Here is a 26715-nt window from a genome sequence, read left to right on the forward strand (position 1 = left end):
TAAGTAACTTACCATGAAATGTGTCTTAGAAAGGGTAGAACATTAAGGGAGTCTTATAGCAATGCAAACATATTCAGCGCTCGATACTTTGGCACATTTGAAATTAGTTCTCACAACAAATTTAATTTTAAAACTATTCAAAAGCCCTTTAAACCTGTGTTAAACCAATCTGAGTAGAAGGTATTATTTAATATGATTGAGCTCATAGTTTAAAGTACTTCAGTACAATTTCATATATCATTTGCATCACTGAAAATATCTGATTATGTTACATTTGAAGTTTATAATATTAGTTTCTTAAAGTACTTACAATGTGTTGTAGTTCAATATCATTATACAGAATATTATGGAAATCAGACAGATATATATTCTATGATAATTCTGAAGTATTATTTCTTATTTCAAAGCATATCTACTGGCTTTGTCCATCATTTCTTGTATTATTGAGTGCTCTAGTGAAAGAAGCATTTTATCACTGGTAGGACTTAGAGCTGCTGCAAATGTGTTTTTTACAACTGCAAGCAAGCTAGTTCCAAATTTGAGTTGATGTGTCTTTTCACAGATTGAAAAAAATGCCTCTGTATGTAACATTCAATTATGGGAAAATACTAGCATGGAGAAGCAAGTTTAACTTTTATATAATATCATTTATCAGCACAAATAAGGGAAACAAAAAATCAAAACAAAACACACCCTCTGGAAGCGGACTGTTACAGCTTAAGCAAAAGAAGGTCTGACAAAGACTGAAACAAAAGATGGAATGCCTTTGTATTTTGAAGAAGGAAAGTGATAAAATTAATTTTAAAAAATTCTAAACTAAAAATGAGACCATCTAACCATCTACAGCACACAAATAATTTGAGTTATTAGAAATTTGTGACATGATTTCATTTTAATTTTGATTTTTTTTTTTTTTTTTGGTAGTGATAATTCCAAAGTGCTGGAAAGCAAACTTTAATTGTCTGTTCCCAGATAACATATTGGCTCTGTCTAATTAAGCAAAACCTAATGTGCTCATAAAATCACAAATTTCTTGTCTCAACTCCTACTGTGTGTTACAACAATTAAGAAACACGTGCAGCAGGAAACATGCTACTTAAAAGGAAAACAACAGTAAATTAAAATACTAACCTTTAATTTCATGTTACACACCTTTTAAATGGTAGATGATGCCATAAAAATACACATTAATCTGACACTCCCCTCCTATTGCCCACTAACCTGCTTTATGAAAGGCCTCTAGAATTTGCAACAACTGACCTTTCCTGCCAACTAGGCTTTCATAATATTTTAAGTATACTCTTTTAATATATTTTTTATTGCTGACCTACAGAAAAAGCAGTCATTCATTCATTCGTTGCAATAAAGGTATGTGGTCTTATTTGCATGATTCAGCTGTGCTGCGCCTTGGAAATTTAACTCTGACCACACTTTGCCTTTTTAAATTTTCACTCAGAAACAGAAGACATGTGGAGTGTGTCTGGTGCATACACAATTTGTGTCTTATGAACTTGCTAATTAAATTATACTTTTATTGACTTACGGTGCTTCACTGTGCTCTGACAAGGTAGATCATTTTGTGTTGTTCCTATGCCAAACTTTAAAATTACTGGATCTACTTGTTATGGACTACCAGTTGTAATCAGCTGTCTGATGTTCAATAAGCAGTTAAAAATAATTAATCCACATTAGTCTGCATACATATTATACCCATGTGGGATATTTCAGTAATGGACCTACTTACTTTATTTTCCAGTAAAATACTGGGTTTGTACTGCTGTAGGAATGACCTGACTTGTAATAATGGAAGTTCAAAACCTTAGCTCTGCATCAACCCGGCCCGAACTTAATTGCTTGTGTTCTCAGTTCATTATCACCTTTAAAATCCAGTAGTTTACAAATAGAAATTCTTGTTTTATCGCAGCAAAACAAACAAGGTAAAAACAAACAATCCCAACCACGGTAGGAGGAGGAGGGAAAGGAAAAAACACAGCTCCTCCCCAAGTGAAACAAAAACAGAAGCAAAGCACTTCTCGAAGTATTTTAAGCACGTTTATTGCGGTTTCTGTAACATTTTCCTCCTGCGGGCCCGGCCGCCTGTCGGAGGGTGTCTGGCGCCACCTAGCGGGCAGCGCGGGGAATGACCCGCGGGGAGAGGGCTCTGCCCGAGCCCAGGGACAGAAGCGCCGCAGAAATTGCCGCAGAAATTGCCGCAGAAATTGCCGCAGAAATTGCTGCTCTTATGCGCAAATAATCGGCACAGCCGACAGCATCTGCGGGGATTTAATACCTGACACACGAGTTCTGCCGATAGGTGTGAGCTGAAGGGGGCTTTGGTGGCAGCGAGAGCATTTCTGCGCTCTGTAGATGGTGTTTCGGCTTCGTGAAACTCAAAGCCTCGTGCGAGCTTTCTCCCAAAAGTATCTCCCTTCTATTTATACCTATATGTATTTTTAACAATCTGTGTGATTAAAGGAGAAAGAAAAAAAAAAGTCTATAAATAATACCCTTCAAGAATTCCTTGCGTCTTTCTTTCATCAAAATTCAGACCAGAATAGCAGAATCTACCTCATCTCAGTGATTACCTTTCCTTTGGTCTGGTGAATGAAATGAAAAATCTGCAGTACAAATTAGCCAGGGTTTAAAAAGAGCCTTGCATATTAAAGTGAGTGCAATCTGCATTGTAGAATCACAACCAAACTGTGGAGATGTGGAAAGCTTTGAATTCCTATATTTTATCTCCTCAAGCTGAAGGTGAGTTCAACCACTTTGAATACTCAGGGTAAAACACACTTTCAAGGAACTGAACAGTTCTTATTCTCTTTGAAATAATAATAAGGAGAGAAATGGAGGTGATGTTTGCTGGTTCTACATTGCCTTGAGAACACTTGTCGAGCAAGTAAGATTCAGATTTAGTTTTCTCTTTGTTCACTGAGTGTTTTAAACTCAATTGACAAGGTCGCTTGTTCTCTTTCTGGATTTCTGAATCAAGTACTCCTGGCTGCAGAACAGCACAGCTTCAAACAGAAGAGTGACAAGGACATGGAACATGCTGGAAACTCATTATATTGGTATTAACGACCGTGTCTACTCCACTAAATTAGGCACAGGCAGGACACGGTGTCCAGTACTGGAAATGTCTTGTATTTTTCTATCATCAGCCTGCTTTCAGCATGTTTTTTGGCCCAGAACAGCCCTGTCATGCTGGCACAACCCCAGGCACAGCCAGGTCAGGGTTTGTTACAGTTAAACAGCATGAATGGGACCCCTCAGAGAGTGTCACCACAAGGACATTAGTTATGTCCCACCACTGACCCCGGGGGTCCTGGTGCATCCTATTTATTAGTTCAGAACAGACAGAGGGGATGGAAGGTCAGATCTTCCCAGGTTAAGGAGAACTGTACCAAGAACTGTGATGCCTGCAGTGTGCTCCTGCCACTGAACTATTTTCCTGAAAGGCAGAATTTTTACCTGCTTGTATTTTATGGGAAAGGCATGACCTATTCACATGAACTGAAATGGAAGCTGAAAACCCTAAATCCCAGCTGCACAGAAGCTGCTACGCAAGACCCTGCAGAAGGCACTTCAGATGCACCTCTGCCTTTGATGTTTTTCATTCTAAGATGCTAAAAAGAGAGTCCCAGAATTCAGCATTCTGTGCAGCTTTCTCTGCATCAGCCTCTGTCTAATTGCATTTCTTCCTGGAGGGGCAGGTATACGTGTAACACCTCAGATGGAAAACTGAATTATAGTCTCAGTTACTTGCCTGACTTATAGACTTTATAACTCAAAGTGTCATGAGATCTACACCTACTTGCACAGCTGACTATGGATATTGTGAGAATAATGCCAAGATAGAAGTTTGAAGATTTAATAGTGAAGGTTTTCAAAGCATTTAAAATATATATATTTAGATGCTAGTATCTGCTTGAGTGCCTAAAAGCTTGAAATAGCAGGTGCAAATTCAGTCTTCATTTCTGATATAGGAAATAAATTTAAAAGATCAACAAAGATTTCAAGATCTTAACATTTTGTCATTTTTTATTTATAATTTTTCATCATTTCACCATTTCCTTCAAATTTACTAGAAAACTGTTTTATATAATTTTAATATTATGATATTATCATTATTATAGTAATATTATAATACTATATTTTTATTCTGATTTTAATATATACATTTTGCTGCAATAGCAGCTGGCAGCCATCATACAACAAGATGCAGATTTGCTTTATATTTTCATGGCTTTAAAAAGTTCACCCTTGCCAAGTATGCCAGGATTCTGCTCAGGAATTCTGCCCATCCATTCTGACAAAGTTTCAGCTTGCACCTGAAATATGCCTTTGATATAAATATGAATAGGCTTTTTTATTTTTATGTCACTATTAAAAAAAAAGAAGAAGAAGAAGAAACAAGAAGACCAAGTCGAAAAATAGTTCCTAAGGATTTTTCAGCTATAAAAATTCTATATCTCTGTTCAGCTTACAGGATATATATCCTCAGGAGATTATGGGAACTGTTCATCAGTGGAAGGCCATCATAAAAGACCTAAGTAAAATTTTCACTAAATACTTTTTCCTATGTTTGGTTTAAGGAACAGGGATTCCCAAATGCCTAATTATACTTGAGATGCAATCTCTGACCTTTATAATTGCAAATCATGTAGCACTTGAGGTTTAACCTACTGATCATTAGATGTCATACACAGTTCTAACACTGATAATGTGTGTTATTTGAAATTTGTTGAGACTTTGATTGTAAAGTCAATCAAAATAATTTAAATGTATTAAAGAAAATAAAAACTACTTAGGAATTTATTTTAAAATTACTAAATCTCATATATAATGTGCTGATATATTCTGACACAGCAAAAAAAACCATCAAGAGTCCTTTTTAATATGGTGTCCATAAACATTAAATTCACGCTACAAAATATTGAGGCTTTTTTGTGTTTCCTCCATGACAGACTGCAGACCATTTGTTGGAGGCCATGAAATTATTCCATCAAGAAATGCTGAGTACTCTTTCTTATCAAGAGGAAAAGAAACTTTTCCAAGAAAAACTAATCTAATTTTAGTAACAATAAGGTGTCTCTAGATTGATTCAAAGATCCTACAGTAGGTAATGGATTAGAAGTTCTCCATTCTACTTTGCTCTTTTAGCCATACATCAGTGTGCATTTCAAGAAATTGAATTCTCTTGCTATTCAGTCTTTAAGGAAAGGGAGCTTTGGCTTAAAGAACAATACATAATATAAACCATTTTGACCATGCTAACCACTTATTGACCTAACAACCATTGTTTGAGAATATGGCAAATACTCAAAAAGTAGAATTCAATATATTATATAGGATCCTGAAATCAGGAGACTTTGCCTGTGTGAGGGCTAATGCTGAATAACATCTAATAAGGACTTGGGGGTTTTGTGCAAAGATACGTGACTTAGAGATTATTAAATTTCACTTACTGAATGTTTTATCTTATTATAGGTTTCTAAGAAAAAAAGTAATATAATTCTTAAAATCAGTCAAAAGCACTCAAGACTGAAAATTCTGTACCTGTCATATGAAAAAAAAAAAAAAAAACAAACTCAAAACAGAAAGAAACACCTGTTTTAAAAAACACATGTAATTCTCCATACTTGTTTGAAAAATCAGTGGTACAGCAGCTTTGTGTGCACAGGTCTTTGCCTATTCCTCCATATTTCTACATCACTAAAACAATGTCACAGTCAGCTGCAGGCCCTCTTCTTTCTGACAGGAAAAAGACTAGTTTGATTTCCTACCTAAAGAAAACCACTGCTGGAAATCATGCCATAACAAAAGGGCTAAAACAAAAGCCAAGTGCATCACCACAGCAAATTAGAGAGGATTTTTTTTCCTATAAGTGTGTTAACTTGCTTTTATGGCCGTTCTGCATACATAAACAATGTATTGAGGTAAAAACACATTCAATATAAAGAAGAAAGGCAAGGGGTTGAGTTATCAGGGATAACATTAATAATAGCTCTTGCAAATATGACCAGTTAGGTTCCCTGTGCTGTACACACTGACGAGCAGAGTGGCAGTAACCTGAGGGAAGGATAATCCCATCTCCCTTATGCCTCTAAAGAGATGCCAGGGGAGAGAGGACAGGCTTTGACTTAACTGGCTCCCATCAGGAGAACAGGGAGCAGGAGAACAGGACACTCTTTAGGGTACAAAATGTCCAGGAATGAGCTGCAGTGACTCCAAGGACTTTAAATGTAGAAGAGTGGAGGAAACAGAGAGGACAAATGTGTTACTTCAGTTCTGATGCCCTATCTAGGTCTTCCTAGCTGAAAACTAAATAGAAACAAGGAAAGTTAGGCATTTTCAAATTAAATCAAAACAACGTATATCATCTTGCGTGTAAATAACATATTTTCAGAACTGAAACCTTTTCTCATAAATAAAAAGCCTGTTTTCTACCCTCTGTGGTAAATCTTCAATTTCTGCAAGCAAAACCAGAGAATCTCTGCAGCAGAGAATCTGCTGCACCTGTGATGCTGGGGAAAACTGGGAAACCAGTGCATGCCAGATTTATATTCAATGGGGGCAGCAACATTCCACCAGAGAAACCTGGATATTCTCTTTGAACACATGTGAGAGCACTTCAAAAGCCACTAAGTTTCAGCTGGTACTCTGCAAGACACCTGAATAAGTATGGTATATGCACTTAAACAGACAGAGAGAAATTAAACATTTTTTCTGACTGGTATCTGGAGGAGATACTTGTGACCTGGCAATGGCACTACAACAGCAGTCCATCAGGAGTATTTTGTCCTGAATATGTCAAGTACTGTTGCACTTGCCCCCATCATCCCTGTCCTATTTTTTAATTTTGCTCTTTATATAACTTAGTGATTTTTAGCTCTTTTTAATGGCCACCAATGAAGTAACTCACTAATATTTTTTATTTGCTCTATCCTCTGATATGTTCTGGAAACTCTAATTAAGGTTAAGGTGCCCTCAGTTGTGGTTTGTGTGTATGTCTCATGTTAAGTTGAACACCGCTTCTAATATTTCTCAATTTTCATTGTTAATTTAATTTAACATTCAGGTTTTCCATCACTTTTTCCCATATATATGTATATATATGTATATATATATATGGAGTATAGGTGAAAGAGATATGTCAGTTTTAGACTACGTTAAGGCTAAGATAGATTCCATCAATATAAAGGTATTTTGCTTCCACATTGATGTTTAGGACCTGGGACTTAAGTCTCCATGCACCATAAATTATCTTTATCCACATGTACTTGACAAATCATATGTCCATAAATAACTATGTAGATTAAAAAAGAAATTAAAAAGAAGCAAAACATAAGCTGCTAAGTTATTGTACAATTAATTCATTATTCATTAAGCAGGGAAAGCATATTCTGTGCTGAGTGCTCTGCACATCTGAGTACAGCCCCCTACTTATTTTCAGAGTTCAATAATTATGATGCATCAGCTCACTCACATAGCCCTTCTCAGCTGTTTTCATGTAGTGATTTCCATCCATGAGGTGATATAACTCCCTATTTAAGTCACCTATGAGTCTTCTCATGAAGGTTTATATTTGTACATCACGATCACTAAAGTATTAGTAGAAGCAAGGGTGAACCTAGAGTTTCTTAGCATGTCTTCAGAAGATTAAGCAATTTTAAAAACATGCTGCTGCAGCTAAAGATAGACCACCCACATCCTGCATTTTCTCTCAGTCTTGCTTGCCTTCCAGCCCTCACCTCCTGAAATAAAAATTTAAAAATTAAGAATTTGCCAGTGTAAGAAAAGCCACAGAAACGTAGAGTCAGGATAAAAATTAACTGGGAAAGAGTGGGGTGGACACTTCCATGCCTGTTCCAGAGCAGGATTATGGTAGTTCAATCAGGGTGCTGCAGGCTTTTATGTAAAGCTATATGACATTCAAGATAAAAAACTTTAAAGGGAGTATTTCATTATTTTAAATTACTGCTTTTGTAAAATGCTCCTCATGAAGTTTCCTTCAGTTTCCTGTTCACAGTCAGAGCCAGGAGCTCCTGGATGGCACCAGCCAGTGCCACTCCCAGGCAGGGCAGCTGGGGAGCACCAGGCAGCTCAGTGGGGATGGGGACAGGAAAGGCCAGGCTGGGACAGGGGCTGAGAGTGTGCCTCTGGCACCTCAGTGGGATGGGGACAGGAAAGGCCAGAGTGGGACAGGGGCTGAGAGTGTGCCTCTGGCACCTCAGTGGGATGGGGACAGGAAAGGCCAGAGTGGGACAGGGGCTGAGAGTGTGCCTCTGGCACCTCAGTGGGATGGGGACAGGAAAGGCCAGAGTGGGACAGGGGCTGAGAGTGTGCCTCTGGCACCTCAGTGGGATGGGGACAGGAAAGGCCAGAGTGGGACAGGGGCTGAGAGTGTGCCTCAGGCAGCTCAGTGGGGATGGGGACAGGAAAGGCCAGGCTGGGACAGGGGCTGAGAGAGTGCCTCAGGCAGCTCAGTGGGGATGGGGACAGGAAAGGCCAGGCTGGGACAGGGGCTGAGAGTGTGCCTCAGGCAGCTCAGTGGGGATGGGGACAGGAAAGGCCAGGCTGGGACAGGGGCTGAGAGTGTGCCTGCCCCAGGGGGCTGTGGTCAGGCAGGACAGAGCTGTGGGCAGCTGGAGACTCGTCCTGCTGTGGCACAGGAAGGGGGGCCAGAGAGCAACCAGTGAGCTTGGACACCCTCACAATCAACTGCTTTATCTGCACAAAGTGTTCAGTGGGTGAAATTGCAGCCTGAGCATTTCAGAAGAGGGAGAAGAAGAGGAGCGTGAGCAGGTCAGAACTGAAACCTTCTGTGGGTCTCCTCACGTGTGAGTTGAATTCAGCTTTCCACCAGTGAAGGCTTTATGAAGTAATGCCTTCACATAAACTTTTCTGCTAGAATTAATTATGAAATTGTTAAAACATTGTATGTACCTCATCAATACTCTTTTTAATTTTTGTCTCCTTTCAACATTAGATACAAGGGAATAAAAATTTAGACAGATCTTGCTGCTTGTGGAAGGTGTGTGAAAGATTACTTGTTCTTGGGCTAAATCCACCAGCTTTGAGGCAGATACATCAGCAAAGTCTTGCACAAGCACTTGTGGACAGCCCTTGTGCCACCTGCCTCTGTGGGCAAGGCCACAAACTGGTGGCATTTGCAGCTTTTGGGCTTTGACTGAACTAAGTAACCTGGTGTAGAAAAAAATGGGAGCCCACAGCCCCTCTGTGTGACTTGGACTACCCACCTCCCTCTTCCTTCTTTTCCACAACAAGAAGGGATTTTTTCCTCTCTGGTAGCTCAGTCCTGCTGTGTTTGGAGATGCTGCCTGCTCAGATCTGAACTGCCATCACCATCTCTACACAGTGTCCTGCATAGGTGGATTTTAAAGTAATGTATACATTTGTTTGAGTGGAGTGAATGTTAGAAATTTGGTTATAAATATTAAAGGCGTGGGGAGAAATCTTGGGGCAGAGTTATGTTGTTGGCAGGCTTTTCTTTTTTATCATTATTTGGATAGGAATGGAAAAGAAAAAAACATTGAGAAAAGATGCCCACCCAGAGGGAAGATGGAAAAGAGAAAGCTAAGAGCTAATAAAGTATTAGGCTATGAGTTTCTTCTCTGCTTTTTCTCACAGAAAGGGAGCCAGATGAGGTAATGTGAAAAGCAGCAGCACCAGCTAACCATAAAAGAAAAAGGTCTGGCTGTAGCTCGACCTGAAAATAATAATAGGCGATGTAGACAGAGTTTAAGGCACAGAAACAGCAACATCCTGGAGGTCTAATGTGAATTATCACCATGGGGGAATGACATAGGGGAACATATACAAATAAAGAGCATCAAGATTCTGTGGCTATGACAACTGTCTTGGAGTGTGTCCAACAGCCTCCCGGGGGCTCAGTAAGTTCAAATAGTAAACCTTGCTGTGCCTGGACAGTCCAAGCAGACTCCCAGGGGTTCCTTGAATATGTAAGACATGGATAAAAAACAGAAGCAAAGGACAGTTCATATAAAATCACAGTCAAAACAAAATATCAGCATCTCTTCTCCAGATATATTACTCTTATGAGACAACAGTGGGCTGGTGTCCCAGTGTAGTTAACATATACAAGCAGAAAGTGGAAGACACAAGTCAGATGCCTCTTCTGAATCAGACAAAGACAAATTACAGAATCAGAGTTGGTCTGGATAGCAGCATGATGCCAAGAACTTGCTTATTAAGCACCATAATGGCTATTTTTCCTGTTACAGTGGCTTCTCTGTATATAAACATATATAAGAACCTCTGTAAGGATTGTTTATATATTCTGTGAGTCAGGAACTCATGCATTGGAATGTTCCTTTGGGTTTTATCTTATATATTCACTAGAAAAGACTTTTTCAATTAGGTGTTAGAACTGTCTAACAATTTATATGGCAAGAATTGTTTTCCTTCAGCAGCCCACAATCCTTAGCCTTAAGACAGAATTACAGGTAACATTACAGATATTGGTGTGTCTTCAGCTCTCTTTAAAGAACTCTCTTCAAATAATTGAATTAACGTCTTGGGGGAATTCTGTAATTTTCAAATTGCTGGATGAAATATATATTCAATTAATCCATTTTTCTTTTACCTTTAGATTTCTTACAAGAGTCCCACACCAAAGATTTCATTTTCAGTTCTGATTAAACAATGCATTCAAATGAAATGAAATAAAATTTTACATCTCTCTGCATAATAAACAGAGTTTTTTGTTATATGTAAGAAAAGAAAACCCAACAAACCATGTGACAATTGTGCTTTAACTAACAAATTGTGGATGTTTAAAAATAGCACACTGAATCAGAACAGAATGTTTGTTTTTAGAGCATTTGAAGGATACAGCAGGATCTGCTGTTTAGAATGTGTGCAGGTGTGAATAATTAAAAATCCACCATGTTTATTTGTCTTTGATTGCACAATCATTCTCATAGCTACAAGTGATTCTAATCAGCTACACTGGGAGGTGATGGGATTCTATAAATAGCATATAAAGCAGATTTTTTTAGCCTCTTTGTAGTTTGGATCCTCTCTTAGCATGCACATTGTTGAACAATAATAAAACTTTAACAATAGCCTTCACACATTTTCAGAACCTTTTTTTTCACATTATATTACAGCCTTCAAAATAACTATCCTTTCAGTGTGAAATAGTTGTACAATAGGAATTTCCTTCCTCCAAACTGATTCAAAGCACACACTGACATTTCAAATGTCTTAATGAAAATTTAATTATAGCAAGCCAGCAGATATCTATTATTTCAATAAGCAAAAGTCTTTACACTGCTTAAAGTCCTCTTTTCTATTCTTCTAAAAATTAAAGGGAAAAAAAATCAAATAAACCCATGACAGTTTTGTATGTCTTTACCTTATCTAATCCAAAGAGTGATGCCTCATTCACAAACCAAAGCTTCTTCATGAACAGTACAGCACTGGTGCCATGCTGTTGTACTCTCAGACAATCAATTTTTAGAGAGTTCTTTTTGCCTTCCCTTTGTCCATCTGGTCTTGGTTCTCCTACTGCTTCTTTAGTGAAGCAGCATGCTGATCCATAAAACTTCTGTGTTTCCAATGGGTCTGCACTTGCCTGTTTTGTGGGTGATGTTTTCTGTCCGCCCACCTCTCGGCTGTTTTTATTAATGCACCAGTGCTCTGAGTGTCTCAATGAAACGTCCCAACCACTTTATAAGTTGCTTGTGCCTCAATTAATTAAATGATTTTAACACACAGAAAGGACACAGTTGTTAGGAAATGAAAAAGGTAGAAGGAGATATGACCAAAATTGCAGGGCTTTTATGGACCAATAGAAATAGAATTTGGATGTCAGGGTATCTGTTCAGTGCCAGGTCCCACCAGTGTTACAGTGTTAACTGTCTACATTCAAATCATTAGTCATAAGACCTAAGGGTCAGTAAAGTTTTCGGATCTAGATTTACTAGGTAGGAAATAACAAAGCAGGAGATGATCAGCAGGAAAAATAAGTTCTTTCCTCACAAAAAACAGGAGTTAATCTGGTCCTTTTTGCATTTTAGATTCTTCTTTTAAATAAAGTGGTAACAGTGGGCTTTGGTAAACATTCTAAATAGAACAAAACATTTGTATGGGAAAAAATCAGGCATCTTTAAGGCTTGTAGATATTTTTCCCAACCAAAGAGAGGTTCAGATTGTGTAAAGTTATGAGGTTCAACATAAAGGTTTTGATTAATTCCCCCACAATCTAAAAGAGAAAGGCCTGTTTCTCATGGTTTACACCAATCAAGGAAGTTTCAACTATGGGTGTGCAAAACTCAGCCCTAGTTTAAATAGGAATATTGTTTTTTATTAGACACTTAGAAATGAATTAACAAAAGGGAGGAAATTTAAAGACTCTGGGATGTGATAAATTTAAGTCTTATATAATCTGTTAATAAACGAATTTAACTTGCTACCGAAACTATTTAAACATGAATTTTTGCATTGCTCATTTGATGAATCTGTGCTATACTGCTGCAACTGTGAGGCAGCTGCTTTCCGTGTTTCACAATACTATATGAATGTCATAAATAGCATAATGATCTGTCTGTGAGTTGTGAAGATAATGAATAAATCCTATTTGCATTAGCTCCAATCCCATACATGCATAAAAAACTAAACTAAGCACCAAGACTTCAGTAAGACATCCATATGTCCAAATTATTCCTTTACTTGTGTGCACAAAACTATTTGGATATTTTTTGGATATATTTTGGATAGAGAAAGATAGGTGATGAAGAAAATATTGAAAGCCCACAAGGACCCATTTGAGCCACACCTTTGTGTGTATCACATGCTAAGAGTTTGGACCACAGCTGTATGAATGAATTCCTGTCCTCTTAGTATTGGATGACAGTACCCTTCCTTCTTGAAGGGTTTTGCAGCACTTTTCTCAACAGTCTCACATGTCTCCTTTCATGTATTCCCTACACAGTTGAGAAAATAATTGCTATGAAGCCATAAGTGAAATATTGAACCCTGAAGTTCTTGCTTTGTCTTTGTGTTCAGCTGTACACAGAGTTGTTCCACGCAAATTTATTTGTTTATTTTTGAATTCACAATAATAATTCTTATTTTTCATTCTCATAATATCAGCAATTGTTTTTACATTCTAGGTCTCAAGAGAACTTACAGATTTCGTATAAGTCAGAATTGTGACAGAGGGAGCATAGCTGTTTCCTTTGAAGTGGTATTCCGGATTTAAAATTTGTCAGAAGTGAATTATAAGCCTTTAGTATTGAATAAAATTACTGAAATAAAAATAACTCTCATTTTCATGAAAGAAAGAGAGTACTCTCTTTTAAGGCAATAAAAAGATATATTCATGGCATGTCCACTTAAAACTGCTCTCAAAGGATTATACCACAAGTATAATGTTCATCAATATCTTATTAGAAAATAAACCAGAAGATATTCACATCAGCAGCAAAAATTTATATTTTGTATCAGAATGATAATTTTGCAGATCTGTTAGAAATAAAGTTTCTCTTTTCAAGTATTTCAGTAACACTGCTATTTAAATTAAACTTTCCTTAAGTTTGAAGTCTGGGTTGGAGTTTTCTTACATATATTCTAGAAAATATCAAGTATTACGTAACAATTCTATGAAAGTTCTACAGAAAAGATAATGCAGAGAGACACGTGTATCATTTACATACCATGTAAAAACATAATAGTTCTTTCTTAGATGTTCCCTCAATTTTCAAATAACTAGAATAATAGAATAGAAATAAACTAATAGAATTAGTTTATTTATTAAATTAATTAACTAGTATAGAATTAATTATTTTATTAAATACATATATGTAGACAACATAGCATTAAATAATACAAAAATAGTAGAAATTATGGCAATCACACCACAGGGGTTAAATAGAGCAGATGAAATTTTCCTATGAATGCATACCTTAAAGAAAATTATTTTTGTCTAAATTTCTTAAAATCAATTTCCTGTTCAACCAGAAATAATTCAAACATTATAATTTTTTTGTGTTGGAGAACCAAGAAGGTTATTCTAATGAAAGGAAGTGGAGAAAAAAAATTGAAATTGAGGTGTGCTGGTTTCACCTGAGGTGGAGTTACTTTTTTCACAGTGGCCAATAGGGAGCTGTGTTTTGAGTCTGTGCTGAACACAGGGTTGATCATACAGAGATGTTTTTGTTATTGCTGAGCAGGGCTTACACAGAGCCAAGGCCTTTTCTGCTTCTCACACTGCCACACTGGGGAGGGGGCTGGGGGTGCTTGGGAGGCTGGGAGGAGACACAGCCAGGACAGGTGACCCAAACTGACCAAAGGGATGTTCCAGACTATAGAAAGTCATGCTCAGTACATAAAGTGGGGGGAAGGATGAAGAAGGGCACATTTGAAGTGACGTGTTTTTCTTCCCAAGTCACTGTTCCATATGATGGGGCCCTGCTCTCCTGGGGATGGCTGAACCCCTGCCTGCCCGAGGGTAGCAGTGAATTCATTCTTTGTTTTGCTTTGCTTGTGTGCTTGGATTTTCTTTATGTATTAACCTGTCTTCATCTCAACCCATGAGTTCTCTACTTTCTACCCTTCTGATTCTCTCCCTGCTCCTGCTGGTGGGGGAGTGGGCCAATGACTGCATGAGCTTGGCTGCTGGCAGGGAGGTTGGAATCTTAAAAATAAACTTAGGGGTTTGGTGGGGTTTTTTTTTGGTAGAAAAAGAACAAGAACATACTTATTTTTCTTAATGTCTTCTGATTTTGGGGATTTTTTTAACTGCTTTTTCACATGAAAAATAATTGATGGTTTACAAGATGTTTTAGTCTAACTCTCTATTAAGCTGACCTATCTAGATCAGGAAACAGTAGCTTAAGGAAAATATTGTGATAACCTGGCTAAGTTTAGTCACTGTCCTTTGTATGGATACCTAAGAAGTTAGCTCCTCTGCCCCTTGAGGTGATATTCAGATATAGAATCAGTAGAAACAGCAGCTTCACAGTCTAGTTTCAGAATACAAATCCTAGAATTATCGTGAAGTATAATAGTTGCCCATATTTCCACAAATGATACTCATAAGTTTCATATGATCTTTAACTTCTGTCAGTGAGCACGTACTGATATTACCCCAACTCTCGTAGATTCCATATTCACAGTGTCTGAACATAACCCAACAGAGAATTAGAAAATGTTGGAGCACTAGTAATGAGTTGTCTAAATAAATAACTTCAGCTGCCACCCCAGAAGGATGTGGGATGTGTAAATTCCAAGCAGATGTCTTGAATAACCGAGAGTATGTAAAATAGCCTATGTTTAGGCAACTCATTCTGTCCTCACTTGTTTGAGAATGATACACACCACATCAGAAAGCAAACACCAAGACAGTTTGTTTCCACCCGTCCTATTTTATCCATTAGACTTTGGCTGAACAATTAAAATTTTAAGAATATGAGGTTCCAATATCTTTTGTTGTCTGGGGAAGTCACACCCCAACATTTACTAAATATTTCACCAAGAAATAAGCCTGGGGCTAAAAAGTCTCTTTCTTTTACTGCTGTAGAAACTCCACCATATTTCTGTGAATTAAAAAAAATATTTACTGAGAGGAAAAAAAAAGAGATAATTTAGAGATGGATCAGGCATCCTTTCAATCCTTCTTTATGCCAGTAAACACTTCATTAACTTTGCAATACACAGTGGCTCCACAGAAGAGACTGAAGTACAAGCAATCATACACATTAGTCTGGCCCTGGAATGAGTTAAAGCTTTCCTCATTTGAAAACAGGTTCCCTCAAGGAGTATCAAACCAAAAGTGAGAGGCTTACTAAAATGAAACTGTGTGAAAATAGGGTTCCAGCATAAATCCTTTTCTGGGACTGTCTTTTGCCTAAGATCTCACCTGGTTTGGATGTTTATCTCCCTCTGCAGAGTAATGGAGATTACTTAATCAGTGCTTCAAATAGGAATTCTCACACAGCAAACACTATTGAGTTAGACACAAGTGTATGAAGATGAAGGAAAAAGTCAACATGTTTTCTGCCACCTGTCATCATTATGTTCTGTTACTTCTGATAGACTCTAAAGTGAATGCAAACACATTATATAATTTACAGTTACAAAAGTAAATTATGTACATCAGCTACTTCACTCTTCTCTACATCTGGTATCACTCATCACAGGCAATCCATGTGTAAGTGAAACAGTGTTTAACAGCTCATCTTTAGCTGGAAAGTATGCTGCTACCACAATAAGTTTTCCTTATTGCATAATAAACCCACATGTGTACTCTTCATACAATCTTTTACTCTGCAGAAAGCAAATTAAGCAGAGATAGCAGCTGTTATCATCTTTAAAAACCCAAAAAAAACAACAACAGCAAAAAAACCCCCACAGAGTACCATTAGGAGAAAAGCACAGTAAATAAAATCCAAATCTGATTTACACTATGATTTTAATGTTACTAATTTTAAAGATTCCAGAAAGAACCATTCACTCATCAACAAAAAAAAGGTGCTCACTGAAATTACCCATCCTAAGATTACCAGTGCATCTCTAACGTACAAATCCAAGCCAAAGTCACATCTCTTGCTGGGACAGCTTACAGCAGGATGGAATTTAGCTCATTTCATTCATTACAGTTTGAGCAAACGGTTACTGTCTGGGAACCCACTGCCAAGGACCAAATGAAACATTAACATGATTCCCTTCTGTGGGCACATGAGCTCATAAAGATACTGACAGCTTTGTGACAGGACCAGTTGTCACTGGCACACATGAGTGGTAGCCATGTCCTTTGACATCCACTGGCAAATTTCCAGAGTCAGTGTGGGAGGGCCTTGCTGCTTCTATGCCATGCATAACCCTGGGTGATGCACAGGTTACATCTGCATTAACAAGCAGCTACCCAAAGGGAGCAGATCCGCACAGCTGGTGCTAAAGATCCAGGGTACACAGCACATTACAGGAAATTTTACTTCTGATGAGCTGATTTGTACACTGAGCAGTCAACTGTGCATGAAGTGTGTTAGGGGGCTCCCAAAGTGAATTATCTATCTTCATTTCAGCAGAAAGAAATCTAAATTATATGGCCAAGATCTTCCTGTGTCACAAATGAAAGCAAATGCATGTTCTTGATCCAGACTGAAGTGCTACTCTAAAGCTACTCTGCCTCCCAGCAGAGGCGTCTTCCCCATTTTTGTACAGGGAAAGTTGCAACTCTATAGCTCCCCTTCTCTGCCCTGTTACTGTTAAAGAAGGTCCTAAGGCAGATAATTTTGCAGCAATTGACTTTATGAGTGCTTCTCATAGAAATGAGCACTTTTTATAGGAAGGGATTGTTCTGGACTATTGAATCCAGTCCTGTAAAGGCTATTGCACCACAAGATACTTGTTAATGAAATAAATGCCGTTAATGAATTACTTTTTTCCTGTACCTCAGATTTCCCCTTGGAAATCCGAGGTACAGGATAACTTAATTAATCTAATACCACCACTGTCTCCACTAATGAAATCAGCTGTGCTTCTGGTTCCTTCAATATCCCTCAGTTTCCACATGCCTATACATAGACACTGATATACCATATCCTTCCTTCCTTCCTTCCTTCCTTCCTTCCTTCCTTCCTTCCTTCCTTCCTTCCTTCCTTCCTTCCTTCCTTCCTTCCTTCCTTCCTTCCTTCCTTCCTTCCTTCCTTCCTTCCTTCCTTCCTTCCTTCCTTCCTTCCTTCCTTCCTTCCTTCCTTCCTTCCTTCCTTCCTTCCTTCCTTCCTTCCTTCCTTCCTTCCTTCCTTCCTTCCTTCCTTCCTTCCTTCCTTCCTTCCTTCCTTCCTTCCTTCCTTCCCTTTTCTATATTTTCTAGATTTTGCTAACCAGATTTACATTTTGTACTCCATGCTTATACACTTGACTTTTAGGGACTCTTGATCATCGTAGCAGTTGTTTGCATCCATTGAGGTTAAATTTACTCCTCTTCCACATGTGTGACTTGCATGACAGAACTGGTCACAGTATCTGCTAAATTGTACGCTCTATATTTTGTTAAAATTTGTCCAAAACTAACTGGAAATATTTAGACTGTCATTACCCTATGTCATACCTACATCATAGGATGGCATTCCCATTTTCACATCCATATGATACTTATTGCTCATAGTCGACCTGCAATCAATTAATGTGAAAAGTTCTTTCACTTCCATAGTAAATTCCAACTCCTGATATTTTCAGAGTAACACTTAGATTGCTATTTTTAGTTCCTAAGAGGCTTCTGGAATTCTTACAATTAAATTTCATTCATAAGCTTTAGTTAATTTTTCAATTTCTTTTGATACTCACTTAAGCTTTCATTGTAGTGCTATCTCTGAATTTTAGAATATTAGCAAATTTGAACAACAAACTGCATCACTGATGTTAATATTTATCCTATTTTGATCCTTAAGGAGTTCTGATAATAATATAAAATTCCTAATATCACTGTCTATTTTTTTTTTTTTTCATTTTAGCGAGTTCTTTTTTATGCATTTTTCTGGTTTAATTAAAGATTTTATTTCTCTCTGGTATGGAAATGATATTTTACTAAAGGCCTAGAAGCATGGCATCTCCTCTGTTTCTTTTATTTAGAAACTAAGTTTATTAAAGAAAATTACCAGATTAATTTGCCAGTCACTAAGTCTACCAAGTGATGTTGCACCTTATTTCATCTGACTGAGCTGATTCAATATCATAATGCCCCCAGCATAAAAAATAATCAGTGCTTACATAATACTGTGAATTGTTTAAAAGCATTAGAAATAGATATTTTGACACAGAAAAAGGAGAAGGCTTTTTAGATATGGCAGACTTGAAAAGAAGAGAAAAACTACTTAAAGGTAGTGTCAGCACTGAGAATGAAACAATTGTTTTGGAGACCCAGATTCACATTCAGTCTTTCATTCCATGGAGGCTACCATGCAAAAATTTATTAACGTATTTGCACTTCATGAACTTTGTGCTAACTTACAGAGTTGTGAGAGATCCCCATAAATTATCTAAGTGACTGGATATACTTTTGGCAGAAGATGTTGAACCTAAATACATTTATGCTGCCAGGATGAAGCAGGAAATAAAATAGAAATTATTAGAATTTGTTGGACTTCATGAATACCTGCTAGTTGGTTTGAAAACAGTATCTGTCAAAGCTTTTTCTTGTTTTTTCCCTATTTGCTAGCAAGGTTTCTAACAGAGCTATTACCATGAAATTCTAAAGTTATCCTATTCCTTTTTCTCTGAAATGGTCTCTGAACAAGTATGAATATTTATATTCTTCAGCAAGAACTGAATGTTTTTCTGTTTAAAAGTGGACTTAAAAAGCTTTATCCTCTTAAGATTCTCTTATAAAAATCATGAACAAAACCCAGTAATTTTATAATATTCTACTCAACCATTTCTATGCATATTAACTGGGACTATGAACATGTAAAGTTTTAAGAAATCAGCTTCTACATTTCAGTCCAGCAAAATATTTTATGAATATTATTTTATATTTTAATACTTTATTTTATTATTTTATTATTTTATCATTTTATTTTAAAGCATTATTTTATAGTATAAGGCCACAAATTTTGGAAAGACCACTTCACACATGCAGCTTTCATCTTTGACTCTCTTTGAGATGCATTTGTTTTCCTTCTATTTTCCCTTTTTTTCCTAGTAAGTAACAATGAGAGTTTGTTCAGCAGAATTACTGATTTCAGAAAAAAAGTGTATTTTGCTGCACAGCTCCAAGAAAAGCCTGACTCCATCTTCACCATATCCTGCCATTAAAGTGTTAAAGATGAGCACTAGGATCCCTCTTTAGCTTTCTCTTTTTTGGATTTAGCAAGATCAGGTGTTACAGTCCCACCTTATAAATCTCATATATATGTATCCAAAACCAGTGAAATGGCAAAACCCTCTTTTTCTAATTTCCATTTATTATATAAATTCTGACACTCTTAAATAATATATTAATTAATTAATTAATTAATAACACACATCAGGATGCTCAGTTGGAATTAGAGAATTTTCTAAGAAATGTAAGGAAAGTATGGATTGTGTGGAGAAATTATAATCTAGTTGAATTTAAGGGTGGTAATAAATCTTCCTTTGTTGTTCCTTTGTGATAACGAAGTAGTCTGTTGGCTGCATTTGCAATTTTTCTTTTTAATTGCAGTATGACATAGGATCCCTGCTTAACAATGAGCAATGAACTCGAAACAAGTCTAATAATCACTACCATCAAACCAAGTGTGGCCAGCTGAGGCACTAACTTCATTCTCATCCCACACCATGTTAAATTCAGATGGAAAAGGGAGGTGATATCATTTTTTAAAACCTTGGTTTGAAGTTTTCCAGAAAAAAAATTCTAGCAAACCTTTTACACATCACCAGAGTGATAATGAAATGTGTTAAAAGTAATGTTCATTTCTCTTTTGATCTTTGAAGCAGAAGAGGTGACCAACACAATGAATAGTTGTAACACTTAGTGACTCCATGAAAAATGGAAAATACATACAATTTAAACTGCTGGATGGAACAATGCATTTATGCTCTAGTAAGAGCATTTTCTTTTAATGTAAAAATCACAATCCTTTAAACAATTGCTATGAAAAATTGGAGCTGGTGTGTTAAATATATGTCAGATTTATCATAATTTTTTTAAAATGAGGAAAAGTCTGACAAGTAGTCGGCAGCAGACAGTAGTGGACCCACAGCTAAAAATATCTGTATCAACCAACTTCAGTAGAATTCACTGTTCAAAAATGCATATAAAAGAACATGCTCCACACTCAGTTGGAGTCAGTCAGATCACATCATGGAACACAGTGCCATGAGAGGAATTTTATATATATATATATATATATATATATATTTGTTCAAGCAAATATACCTTTTTGCTGGAGGGGAAGCAGGGGTGGGTAGGGAAATAGAACAAAGTAGAAAACTATTATTGCAAAAAATTATTTTTCTTCCTGAAAACAATAAATAAGGACAAATACTTAAACTGATGCTCAGCAAAATTGTTAAAATATTTTGCTATCCTCATCTCATCTGTGTGCCTAAGTTTAACATCTTAACATGATTAGTAACAAGAAGTTACCATCAGTACCTCATTTTCTATGAGAAAGTAGTCAGCTGCTTCTTTAACTGCCTCTAAGATACAAATGATGCTGTTGGACAAATGTCTTTCTTTGGTCCAGCTGGCTCAGTGTCTGATATTTCTCCTCAACACTTTCATAAATTATGAGTCTTCTCTTGCAAATCTACCACCATTGCAGCACTATGAATACCAGCTCCATTTTTTTTCCCCAAAAAAATTGGTATTAATTTTTTTCAGCAAATTAGGGAGTATTCATACAAGTTATGTAACTGACAGATCAATGAAGGCCAGAACTTCTCAGGAATGCATAGGCAGTTAAACAAAATAACCTTTTCTACTGCCATAGACTGATCCAGAGGAAGATACATCTTTTCAGATTGATTAAATGACCTTTACTTGCCCTTTCCAATGAAGTTATTTATTTGCTAAAACTAATTTCACTAGTGGTTTCAACTAATCTGTTAGATTTCTAATTGGAGAAACAAAATAAGAGCAAGCACACTGAAATCATGCATCAGTTGAAGACAGAAAACTCAGTAAGGTAATTCTAATAGCTGCACATCCCAAATCCTGTTATGGAGAAAGATCTATGATACAGATCTGTTAAGGTTTGTTGTTAGCAGAGCTAACCTTCAGCTGGTCTCTGAACTTTATTTCTTTAACCTTTCAGAAGTGCATATAGAAATTCACAAGTGTATACAAAGGTGGCAGATCAAGAAATTAATCTGTTGTGATCTTGCCCTGGATCAGTGATATAATGCAGATCTGCCACAATTTCTGATCAAGCCTTCTAGATAGCTTTTACAAAGACTTTAATTTGGCCAAAAGTCAGTTCATCCTGTGAAGATAGATAGACAGTTCTCTTTTTGTTCAGACTTTCCATTTCCCGAACGTTCAGGGGAGATAAAGAAATGTACAGAATATTTGTTTCAGGCAACTGTAATTTGGCCTAGTTCTGATGATATTCTGTGGCCCACTGTCAGGGTTTGACACTGGCACAAGGCCAAATGCCCCCATGAAAATACACTTTCTCTGGTGTCTGCTGTGAGATTTTGACCAGGAACAAACAAAGCAGGCTCTCACTTGAAAAAAAAGAAAAGTTTATTAACTAAACTACAAAAACAATTACTAAACTACACACAAAAGAAAAAAAGAAAAGACAAGGAAAATGAAAACCTCACAAAAACTCTCCTCCTCCTCCCCCCTAAATTCCCAATACAATACATCTTCCAAAATCACCAATTCTGGGTCCAGCACCACCCCTTTAGAATGCTCAACTTTCAGCTCCTCAAGAGGAGAGGGAGTCCTTCCGTGTGTTGTGGTGGCCTTTTCCGTCCTTGTTCCGGTGCTCTCACCACCGAACAGGGAACAGGGCTGCTTCCAGGGTTGTCTTTTTAAGGATGCTTTGTCCAGTTCCAGAAAAGCACAGTATCTCACCTTTGGGACATCTGTCCCCCCCCCCATATTTTATATACCCCCTGGGGCCGAGGGGTACCCACACTGAATCTTCTTTGGCTCTGGGACATTTCTCCCCCTGGACTCAGTCTCTGTATCACATGGACACATGGCTCTGTCCATGGCTACACAAAAGAGTCCAGCATAAAATGCCACTCCATCTTCTCCATTCTTCCAACATCTCTCACTCTCTCTCTCTCTGGTCCAGACCTTCATCACTCGTCTAGGAAGGGTTAATGTTCTGTGAAGTTTTCATTGTCCAAGAAGGGTTAAAAACTCCTCCAAGCGGCTGGACTCCTGGCTGCACACCCCCCCCCCCCCCATCTCCTCAGCCGGGCTGCCTGCTGCCAGCACATGTTTACTAAATTTCAAGGTAACGGCCACAAACACAGGCTGCACTCTCTCTCTCTGTCTGTCTCCAAGGGGGGGAACAGGCTGCCCATTGCTTCCCGGCATTTCTTTACTTCTTCCTTCCACCCTTGGGGGGGCCAGGCCTACCTCTCCCGGGCCGGGCCGCATGGCTTTTCCCCTCCCCCCGCCCAGCCAGCAACTGGGCCGGGGGAGAGACCCAACTCCTTCCCGCCAGAAATCCAAAGAGAAACTGCCAGGGGAGAGCCCTGCTTTTACCCTGTGGTCTCAGAGGTGGATCCAATGCCCAGTGGCTGGGCCAGATGGCAATATTCAAATCTGAGCACTCACTGGCCCTATCTACAGCATCCCAGAAATCCTGTTTCCGGGTCAAACCATGACACCCACCATATGCAAAACTGGAAGTCACTGAGTCTAAGAGCTCTTCTGACTTTAAAAATCTATTTTTAAAAGTCTGTTATGTTTATCAAGGAGAACTATTTAAACATGATGCAAGAATTTGTCTGTGTTTACCATAAATGTTCTGTATTTTGCATTCAGGCAGCAAGATCTTTGTAGCCAGCTTTTAATAGCTGTTTGGACAGATACATTTATGAGATTTCTAAATGTATTAAAGTGAAAAAGGGATGTCTTCCTTGAAAAAATGCATTCAACAAGGCAGTTCTTCCCTGTTTTCCTGTTATAATGGTGTATTGTAAAGACACAAATGTTTTACATTTATTCTGGGGACTAAGTAGGCATGATAGTCTCAAAAATGAACAATGCTCTGTTGGAGAAATCATATACTCTTAAATTATAATTTCTAGAGGAAATAACTGAATCTTTTGGGCCCATTATACTGTGTATTTGGGAATTGTTTTCTTATGTAAGAAAACATTTTTTTTCTTCTGCATATGAAAAATGCCTACTTAAAAAACAAAATTTCTTGTTAGATGCTAATTTTTATTCAGTTTAAGAGACCTTCCTTACATTTCCAGACAGATTAAAAAGAAATATGTTTTAAAAAGAAGAGCAAGAAAGAAAAAAGTCAAAAAATAACACTCAGAAAAAGACAAGAAGTTTGATGAAGATCTTGTTTTATATATAGAAAACAGTGTACATTTAACTTAGAGAGCATGTGTATAAATCATTTGCTTTTCACACTGGTGCTACCAGATACTCAGATTAAAGGGCTGCAAAGATTCAAGGCTACTGACTATAACTCAGAACATAGAATGTATAAAGATATACTAAAACACAATTTAATGATACTGTGTGATATGATGAGTATCCAAGGGAAGCACAGAAGAGCAATCTGCTTTACTACCTGAAAACATAGAAGCGCCTCAATTTTTTTTACTTCTAAGTATTTGCATCAAAATTCAAAAACTATTATTTAATCAGAAGAATCAGTTTGTTCCTAAATATTGTGTATTGTATAATTTCCTTTATCTATTCATAAATTTCCTTGCCAATTTAAGCTACTTCTCCCAGTTCCTTCTAAGAAAATGGAGAAAGGCAGCAATTTCCTCTGCTGATTTATTTCCTGTTTAAAACACCTGTTTTAGAATAGAATGAAATGGCCTCCAGAGGTGCCCCACTCTCTATAATAACCCAGTTACACTGGAGAAACAGTGTCCCAAATTTACACCCAGGAGTCAAGCAGCAGAGAAACCAAGGTCACACATAAAATAGGGATCTGAGCAGGACTCAATATGGCATTTCTGAGTGCCACTGAAATGCTCCGTATCCACTAGAAATTATCCACTAGATCAGCAAAATACAAAATTCATTCCTCTATACATTTTTCTCTCTTTCTTTTGCACAATTACCCTATTTCTACAAAATACCTTTCTCCATATGTAAAAAAAGATTGCATTGTTGTCTGCCTTAAAATTCCTCTCTTAGAATCTCCTTTTCCTAAAAGGAGACAATTCTTTTAAAAAAGAGTGAAAAATACAGTCTAAGAACCTGAGGAAATGAACTGTCTAATGACTTATGGATAAAAATAAGGGAGAAAAGAAGTAAATGAATAATTAAACAACAAAAGCCACATCCAAATGTGGCTTAGTTGAGTGAGAAATACATATGTAAAGACATGGAAATATGTATTTTAACTTTTCATGCAGACAGATTGAATACACAAAAGGCACACACACAAGAATTTTCTTCTCTAGTAGAAAGTTTAGTTTATCTGTCAGATCTTTAATCCATCTGTCACTGAAGAAAAAACCAAAAAACTTTAGCCAAAATGATTCCAATATTTTTAAGAACATGTGAAGTAAAAATGCTCTGGAGGATTTTCCTTGAGAATGTTTAGCATTTCTTATTTCAGGGTGACAAAGTATGCATTGCTGACTGATGGAGCAGATCTTTGTGTCTGAGATGTGTCTTTACTGCTGCTAAGAGTCCATCCATGTGAAATCAGACTGTTCTCTGTATGGGGTAAAGAAAAAAAATCAAAACAAAAGTTTCATAGATATTCTGTGCTACAAAGAATAAAGGAAGGGAAACTTCTCAACATTTCCACACTACAATATTTGATTTTGTCATACATTCTCTATCGAATGCATTTGATTTTGAAATACATTCTCTAATATCTTGTCTTTCTATGTGTGATTGTAGGCACTCTGACTGTGTGTGATTGTGATGCATGTCTGACAATGGTATTTATTTAGTTCTTTGCAATAAAAGACAAGCTTTCTTTTTTATGTGTACCAAAACAGGCACTTGAATTGTTACTGATGTAAAAGTAAAATATATGCAGGAGCAGTTGTATTTTCCTAAAATGTATATCTTCTGCTTTATTGAAGTTATCATGAACCATTTTCTTTATTCAGAGTGTACTCCTAAGTTTGGCTTTTTACTGCAAATATTGACAGGAGTGAATTTTTCCCTCATGCACACATATATTAAAAGGAAGTGAAAGCCCTGCCAAAGTTCTTGGTACATTGAAGCAATTAGCATTCTGTCTTGTGAGTTTAAAAAATAGTGTTTGAAGAATGCAAAAACTGCACAGAAGAAAACCCAGCATATTGCATGCACATCTATTTCAAATCAAATGGTCTGTGAAAACATTTTAGATCTGCCTGTTTCATAGTAAGGAATTGTGATATTTCACAATAAATACAACTCTTGATACAACACTTTATTCTTCCTTTGCCAGAAACTAGCACAACTCACAAGCCAATCCTAAACCAGATTCAGGTTTGAGCAAAGAGAAGGAAAGGAACAAAAGGATTACTTAAATGTAGAATATCCTCCAAAGACATTCTTTTATTCATTGCAACAGAGATGGAATAATAGAGAAGATCAGAAAAGGCCTTGTTTTCAGTATTAAGGCTGGCCTGTGTTTTACAGAAGCTGTGCCTATCATCTTCATTAAACATAATGAGAAGAGTTTATCAAGTGGAGAAAAATGTACAGATAACTTCCCTCCCACCCCCTCCAAGAACTGGCTAAAGAAAGGATGGGAAAATAACTGCTGGTAAATCCTGGCATCCCATGCTTGTCTTCTGAAAGCACCAGGAGACCAACATCAAACTGCTGTTACCCTGTCCAGAACGTTGTGTGTCCCAACAGTTCAGCAGCCTCACTGATCCCTACTCACTGCAGAACCTGGAATGGTTTTGTTGTACATCATCATCACTGCCACTGAGACAGACAAGTTACTTGTTCAGATTAAAACTACACCCATCGCTCTGGGCTGATGCACAGAAAGGGTTTAAATAAGAGTATGAACAGTGGATTAACTGACAATTGTCTCACATTAGCTGAATGGAGATAAAATA

Source organism: Ammospiza caudacuta, chromosome 3 (assembly GCF_027887145.1).
Source record: "Ammospiza caudacuta isolate bAmmCau1 chromosome 3, bAmmCau1.pri, whole genome shotgun sequence".
Classification (NCBI taxonomy): Eukaryota; Metazoa; Chordata; class Aves; order Passeriformes; family Passerellidae; genus Ammospiza; species Ammospiza caudacuta.